This window comes from Callospermophilus lateralis, unplaced genomic scaffold, assembly GCF_048772815.1.
Source record: "Callospermophilus lateralis isolate mCalLat2 unplaced genomic scaffold, mCalLat2.hap1 Scaffold_45, whole genome shotgun sequence".
In the NCBI taxonomy this organism is placed as follows: Eukaryota; Metazoa; Chordata; class Mammalia; order Rodentia; family Sciuridae; genus Callospermophilus; species Callospermophilus lateralis.
In genome coordinates this window covers 11,363,219-11,371,862 of record NW_027514398.1, presented here as the reverse complement: position 1 = coordinate 11,371,862, position 8,644 = coordinate 11,363,219, and positions in this window count along the sequence as shown.

Sequence of the window (8,644 nt, the reverse complement as noted above, 5' to 3'; positions counted from 1 at the left end):
AGACTGTGGAGTAGAATTGCTAGATGGTGCATAAGCCCATATTTAATGTAACCAGAGAATATCAAGTAATTGCATTGATTTAAATGACATCAAGAAGTTGTCACTGCTTTAAATCATTACCTAGAGTTGTTGTTGTCAGACTCAGACTCTTAATTTTTGGCAATCTGATGTTAGTGTAGAGTTGTAAGATTAACTTCTATTGTCTTTCTTAGGAATTTTATGCATGATGTAAATTTAATTTATATAAATAAGCTTGACAATTATGCAACAGAAAAAAATTAGAACATTGAAAAAAGAAAAAAAATATTTTAATCACATAAAAGTGAATATCAGGTTAACTAAGGTAGTATGGCAATTAGTGCATTTTTATTTCAACTGACCCCATTTTTTCAACTCTGTAGTCTGGTAATAAAGTAAAAATAGAAATAATATGCTTGACACCTTGTAATTTTTTTGTTCCATTTATTATAGTTTGGAGGGATGTCACAATGGGCAAAAGGTGCAACATCTGCAGTTGAGGAGAGAGATAAAAAATGTTCATGAGCTTCTGCCCTAGTCAATGTTTTATTCACTCAAATCACTCAATATAATTTCACTCTATAGGTTATTTTTTTTCAAGTAATATTTCTTTTTTTATTGGTTGCTCAAAACATTACAATGATCTTGGCATATCATATTTCATACATTTGATTCAAGTGGGGTATGAATTCTTATATAACAAATGTGATCTTGCAATCTGTACACGTGGTAAATATAAGACACCTTGTAATTTGTACTTATCTAAATAAATTGAGTCAAATTGATGATAAAATAAGTGAATGATCTTTCAAGACAGGTGTTAGATGCCATCTGCTTATATATGTGGATTTTATAAAACTCTTTATTGTTTGCTGTTGATTCATCTATTCCTGTGACAATTCTACACTGTTTTAACGACTCTGTTTTATCAGAGTTTCATATCCACCTTGGCATCAATTAGGCATTAACTTGTCCTAGGTTCTGCTAAAATGAGAGCTATTTCCTCTTTCTGGAGATAGTGTATTTTGATTCTTTGTAAAAATATAGTGAGATGGAAATTGCACAGCTTGAAAACACAGAACCTGATCAAAGAATTTTACTTTCCAATTGTCTTATCAAACAGAATGCTAGGTAATGCCCATATTTTTACCAGTATAGCTTTTAAACCCTGTTGAATTTGACATTTTTCAATAGTTTGAGCCTCAACTAGTCTGAACACTTGGCATTGCTCTTTCATAATTGGGTGGAACCTATATAGGTTATTTACATTGCCTTTATTGGCTGAAATTGAAGCCAAGTTTCTGCAAATGTAAATGGACTATTAGACCACTAGGGATTTTCTCAACATGAACATTGTATGCATCTTCATTTATTCAAAAAAAAATTGCTTCCAGAAATATCTTGAAAATTTCTTGTAGGCATGTTCCTAGATTTTGTGTACTCTGTTATTTTGTAAACACTAGCTTCTCTTCCATTACATTTTCAATTTTATTATTTCTACTTTATAGGAAAGTTGCTGATTTTATTGCATGAGTTTTGTAAGACAGGATTCATTGAAGACAAAAGTACACCATGCATAAATATATGGCTCATCAATTTTCAAAACTGAGTGAAACCTTTTAATTAAAAGCTGTATTAAGAAACAGAAGGCTCCCTTGTGTCACTTACATCCCCTAAAAGTAACAACTATCCTGATTTCCAATGCAATAAAATAATTTTGCCTATCTTGAAGGTAAGTAAATGTTCTCCCTGAGTATGAACTCTTTGTATCTGGATTCTCACATTCAACATGGTGTTCACAAGATTTATTTATGTTGTTGCAAGAAGTTGTGATATTCATTCCTGAGTAGAACATGCTTGTGAATTGACCACAACTTGTACATTTTACTCTTCACAGACATGTGAGTAATTTACAGAATGAGTGAGCTATTTCTAATAGTGCTGCTCTGAACATTCATGTACATGAGCATGGAGCATATATGCATTCATGCTAACAATGTTGGCACTTTTTGAGTACCAACCTGATGCAACATATGGAGAATTACACACCTGACCTCAAATGAAAGTTTATAGTCAAATGCAGGTGCACTAAAATATTGTATAAAAAAAGCACCTTCAGGCCATGTGTGTAAATAAAACATATTTCATATTTAGAATTGCATCTGAGCTACATCCCCAGCCCTTTACTTGTATTTTACAACAAATCTTAAAATCTTTTTAACTGTGTATCTGGGGTGTGTGTGTGTATGTGTGTGTGTGTGTGTAATACACATACACAATTGATTTTTAGATGGTATGTTTATATGCTTTTGATTTATAATCTAATAATTTAGTAACATTACTAAAGAAAGTACAAATTATTTTTGTATTTCTTTTTTATTTCTTACCTCCCTGAGAAGGACCTCAGAAGAATGGTGAATAGAAATATTTTAAAAGGGCAAACTTTCTGATTTCTTTTTTTTCCATGTATAATTGTATTTTAATTTTTTTTAATTTTTATTGTTGGTTGTTCAAAACATTACATAGTTCTTGATATATCATATTTCACACTTTGATTCAAGTGGGATATGAACTCCCATTTTTACCCCATATACAGATTGCAGAATCACATCAGTTACACATCCATTGATTTACATATTGCCATACTAGTGTCTGTTGTATTCTGCTGCCTTTCCTATCCTCTACTATCCCCCCTCTCCCTCTCCCCTCCCCTCTTCTCTCTCTACCCCCTCTACTGTAATTCATTTCTCCCCCTTGTATTTTTCCCTTTCCCCTCACTTCCTCTTGTATGTAATTTTGTATAACCCTGAGGGTCTCCTTCCATTTCCATGCAATTTCCCTTCTCTCTTGCTTTTCCTCCCACCTCTCATCCCTGTTTAATGTTAATCTTCTTCTCATGCTCTTCATTCCTACTCTGTTCTTAGTTACTCTCCTTATATCAAAGAAGACATTTGGCATTTGTTTTTAAGGGATTGGCTAGCTTCACTTAGCATAATCTGCTCTAATGCCATCCATTTCCCTGCAAATTCTATGATTTTGTCATTTTTTAATGCAGAGTAATATTCCATTGTGTATAAATGCCACATTTTTTTATCCATTCATCTATTGAAGGGCATCTAGGTTGGTTCCACAGTCTTGCTATTGTGAATTGTGCTGCTATGAACATCGATGTAGCAGTGTCCCTGTAGTATGCTCTTTTTAGGTCTTTAGGGAATAGACCGAGAAGGGGAATAGCTGGGTCAAATGGTGGTTCCATTCTGAGCTTTCCAAGAAATCTCCATACTGCTTTCCAAATTGGCTGCACCAATTTGCAGTCCCACCAGCAATGTACAAGTGTACCCTTTTCCCCACATCCTCACCAGCACTTGTTGTTGTTTGACTTCCTAATGGCTTCCAATCTTACTGGAGTGAGATGGTATCTTAGGGTGGTTTTGATTTGCATTTCTCTGACTGTTAGAGATGGTGAGCATTTTTTCATGTATTTGTTGATTGATTGTATGTGACTTCTTATTTTATAGGAAAAGCATTTTTTTTTGCATTTTATTTAGAGACAGGGTCTTGCTGAGTTGCTTTGGGCCTTGCTAAGTTGCTGAGGCTTGTTTTGAACTCACAATCCTCCTGCCTCAGCCTGAGAAGCCTCTGGGATTATAGGTGTGTGCCACTCTGCCCAGCTATCAAATGCTTTTTGTGGAGTTTATTCATTTTATTTAAAGTTTTGAATACTTCCACGAATTCAATCACATTTTCTTATTTTTTGTTTAGTATCTTCAGGATCTGTGGTGACATCCCCCCGCCTTTCATTCTTATTACTAGTTTGTTTTCTCTCTTTATTCCTTGATTTCTCTTGCCAGAGGTTTGTCATTTTAGTTGGTCTTTTCTAAGAACCTGTGATTGACTTTGTTGATTCTCTGTTGTAAGAGTCTTTCCATGACATTGGTTTCTGCTTTTATCTTTATTTTTCCTTCTTTCTACTTTCTTTGAGTTTATTTTGATTATCCAACTTTTTACCTTCTTGAGTTTGATTCTTCAGTCTTTCAATTTTCAGACTTCCAAGTACCAGAAGTGCCACATACCTATTTTTCAAGTTAAACAGTCAAGAGCTTTCCCCCTCTAAGGTGTTGGGTAGGTGGGAGGCATCCAGCCACTTTATGTTGTCTGTCTTCTTTCTGTACTTAGAGGGTCTGTTTGAATAGTGTTTATTTTTGTGTGTGTTATGATAATTAGATACGATTGGTAATAGTTGTTCCAGCAAATACTTTTTAACTTCTAACCATGGGCCAGGTATACTCAGTTAAGCACATTATTTCACTTAATCCTCATGATAACACTAGAAGGTAGACAATTTCAACCTTTTTTACAGATGAAGAAACTAAGTGCTGCGATCAATTCTAATGTATTATTAGTAAATACCTGAAGTAGAACCAGCAGTCTGGTACCAGAGCCTGCATTCCTTAGTATTATGAGAAGTTAATTCTGCTTTGTCTCTGAGAAGAATTACACTCTCAAACTCTGAATGTTTTAGAGTTGTTTGAAGGAATCCTTAATAATTCATTAATATTAATGTGTTTCAATTCCCGTTGGGAAAAGCAGAGAACCAACAGCCATTCTCTCTGCAACTGTGGACTCTGCTCTAAACAGAGGTAACAAAGCCTGTTCCTTTAAGGCCAACGATGGAACACTGCCCACACTGCCAACAGCTGCTCCCTTAGTCCACCTGGATTGTTAGCACTGCCAGGAGCAAGGATGGAGGGCGGCCGGGGGCTTTTGTGGTATTTCCCTCCTCTCCTTTCACAGGAAGTTGGGCAGCCATCTGCTCACTTTCCAAGGACCCAGTGTTCTCCCCAGTGATATAGGTGTGAGAAAATATAGTCAGTGACTCTGGGAAACCACTCTGTTCTCCAAGTTAAAAAAACAAAACAAAACAAAACAAACAAACAAAAAACCCCAAAACTACTGTCTAATCATGCCCTTCTAGTGCTGATGCTGTTCCAGTGCTTTGAACAAGAGCCAGTCTGAATCCAAACACCTCTGTGCAAATCTTTATGAGTCTAGCACAATTTAAAGAGAAATTCTCCAAATCTCTAGAAATCACAGGTAGGCAACGTGCCCATGGTTCTTCAGTTGATTTTCAATGGCATCTCTTTATCTTTCAGACCAGTATTAAAAAGTTGTCTTTTTAAAGTCACTCTAGCTTTGTTGAGGAAAGCTTGTCAAAGATACCACAGAGTTATTAAAGACTTCTGAGGGAATACTGACTGATCAAATGAAGTTACCTATGAAAACTCTATAATTTTACTTTTTAATCTAAAGGATTTCTCTCTTGAGTTTTCCAACTATGAAGTCTATATCACCTTTATGGGTAAGTGCCATTAAATTGGTCTCTACCTGCAGAAATGTTGAAAATAAACCATGGGACTGTTTTCATGGTGAGAACATTAGACTCCTATTCATTTCTTTCTTTTTTTTCCAGGACTGTGGATTGAACCCAGGGCCTTGTGCATGCTATGCAGGTAAGCCCTCTGCCACTGAGTTATATCCCTACCCCTTCTCATTTTTTTTTAATTTTTGAGACAGGGTTTCCTTAAATTCCTCTCACTGGCCTCACTCAAATTTGCCATCCTCCTGCCTCAGCCTCCAGAGTAGCTGGGATTACAGGTTACACTACCTTTCCCAGCTAATGATTTCTAGGCCTTCTAATGTTTGTCACCTTCTCAAGTTACCAGATAGAGATATCAAATCACTTCTTTATTATTCAATTATTCTCCTCTTGTCATAGATTTTTTATTGGTTACTCTGATTCTTCTGTTTCTTCCTAGTGTAATAATTTGTAAGATCAAATATGTGGGTCCTATTGTAGACTACTCTACCATTTGCATAACTATGCCTTCCTATTCTTTTCTGTAAAACAAAGGAAAACAAACCAGCCACTTTTAATAAGACATGTAAATATTGGTTCCATCATCTTATAATTTTGGATTTCCTTTCAACTAAGTTTTTAGGCCAGAGGATGATAAATAACCAAACACATGGTGAGTGTTAGGATCTGAATGGTGTTTACTGAATTATGATGAAGAATTGAGTTAATCCTGTCACAATCACAGGCAACAGGCAGTTCTCACAATAACCATTAGGAATCACCATGCAGAGAGACAATGGCATCAGACATTGTACTGAGACCACACATCCTGAGCTAGGTTTACAGGTATTTTCTATAAGCAGTTTGTTCATCTTTTGGGCAATGTGTTGGCAACTGGGTCAGGGCAACAATGAGACATTTGGATGATTGGTTGGCCAAATAAAATTAAAATGCATGCTTAGATTTTATTCTAAACATGTTGATACAGGATAAGCCTTAGCCCTCTCCCCTTCACCAATACAAGCATGGGGGACCTAGAATCATCTTCAGGGTTACCACAAAGTTTGACAGATAGTAGAAATTGAACAAGTATTTGTTAACTAATGAGTGACTGGATAAAGAAAGGAGTGAGTTTGGTTCTCTCTAAGATCATGCAGTTCTTAGTGTGCTCTTGTAGGGCTAACTCCTTGTATAGGGAGAGGACACTGAGCTCAGAGTTCTCAGAGAGTTTTCCACTCTGCTCCACAGCTGTGCAGTGCAAATTTACAAACACCAACCCCTTCTCTAGAGAGATGGAAGCTGAGTCAGCAGGATGAGGCTGAGCAGGATGAGGATGTGCTGGTACAGTGTGTGTGGGTAGTCCATCAGCTTCTCTGAGGCACCTCGTGTGCCTGCTGTAGTGTGGTGTAAGAAGGGCTCTCAGGGTTGATGGGCTAAATATGGGGATCACATATTGTATTGAGACCACACCTGATGTGTCCTGGGACCCTGTAACTTGAACAGTGATCCTGAGCTCGGTGTACATGGGCTTCTTGAGCTTCCACATCTAGAATCAAGACAACTTGAGGTAAGTGCGAGCAGAGAGAACCATAACAAGCTGTTGATGCCCAAGATGACCAGGAATAATAGTCACAGGCTTACAGCCCCAGATCTTTTTCCTACCAACCTCAAAAATTAAACGTTTTTCTTATTTCTCACATTGAAAAAGATAGTGAAAGGAACATATACAGTGGTTTTCCAAGATTAATTCACTACTTGAAAATTAATGAGTCTTTCTCTGATTAATTCTGACCAATTCTCTGTGACTTGACCTTTTTCCTGCAAATCTGCACATCCAGTCACTATGAAGCCCAACCAGGAAATAATATTATACAACATTGTGGAGACAGGAAGGAAGTTTCAGTTATTGTTTAGCAGAAGTGTTTGTTACTCAGAAAATAATGGTAAGACTTATAAGTAATCATCTTGTGAGGAAAAAAAAAGAGAAAATTCCTCAAGAATTAGCAAGAAATAAACTGTTACTTTCACCTTGTTGTGGGGAAAAGTCCTGGCTTGGGATATTCAAGGAGTTAATTGAAGGCATCTTTTATTAGTCCTCAGTTCATCCATCACTATAACAAAATACCTGAGACAATCAACTTTCAAAGTGAAAAAGGTTAGTTTGGCTCACCATTTTGGTAGTTCTAGTCCATGATCAGTTGGCCCTGAAATTTTAGGTCTGTGATAGGTAGCACAGCATGGCCTAAAGAAAAATGCACTCACCTCATAGCCATGAAGCAAAAGTGAAAGAGAGGTGGGGTCTGTGTGCCACAATCCCTTTCAAGAGGATGCATCCAATGACCTAAAGCCCTCTCGCTAGTCCCTAAATATGGAAGGTTCTATCACTCCCCCTCCCATCCAATAGCACTACCTGGGGGCCAAGCCTTTAATACACAGACTTTTAGGGTGACACTAAAAATCTAAACTATACATAAGTATCCATTTTTTTGGTGGGGGGCTCTCTCTTCGGTCAGTGGGGGCTGGCTGCCCTGCACTGACAGTATCTCCTATTCTTCCAAGTGGCACCCCTGGGACCCTGAGATTCTGTGAGCCATCTGGTAGGACTAACTCAACCTGTTACCAGGTCTCTCTAGGGGAAAAGTAGCTTCCAATTTCTATCATCCTTTCCTTTGTTCCTTATGGCACCAGAGCCCAGCAAGGAAATGAAACTACCTAGCCATGTTTGACTCTGCAGTTATCTCTCCTTCTTCCAATGTGTGAGCAGAAAGAGAAGCTCCATTTGTTTAATTGGTTAGTAGCCCAACTATTGTACTTTGTTAATATCCCTGTTGATAATGTATGGCATTATTATTAGCCAAGTATGGCAGTCATACTTTTATTCTTTTCGCTCCTAGATTTGTTCTTTTTCTTCTTTCTTTGTATAAAGGGTGTGTACTGGCTTTGTGAAATCCCTGTAGCAAGTTGTGAATGATGTATGAAGTGAAAAGTCTTTACTCAAGGCACAGTAGGAATAGAGAAAGTTCTGTGCATTCACTGCTGGGCTGAGTTTTTCACTGTGTGCTGTAGGGACAGATATCCTACATTCATCCTACGCTGCCTCAAAATCCCAGGAGCTCTAGATCTAGTAGGAAAGTGGCACAGTCCTGCAGAAAAGCAGAGATGAATTCATTGACCTCCAAAAGCCCTTCTTGGCATTGTGATTCTGCATTCACTACTGGTGAGATACACACACACACACACACACACACACACACACACATATATATAAAC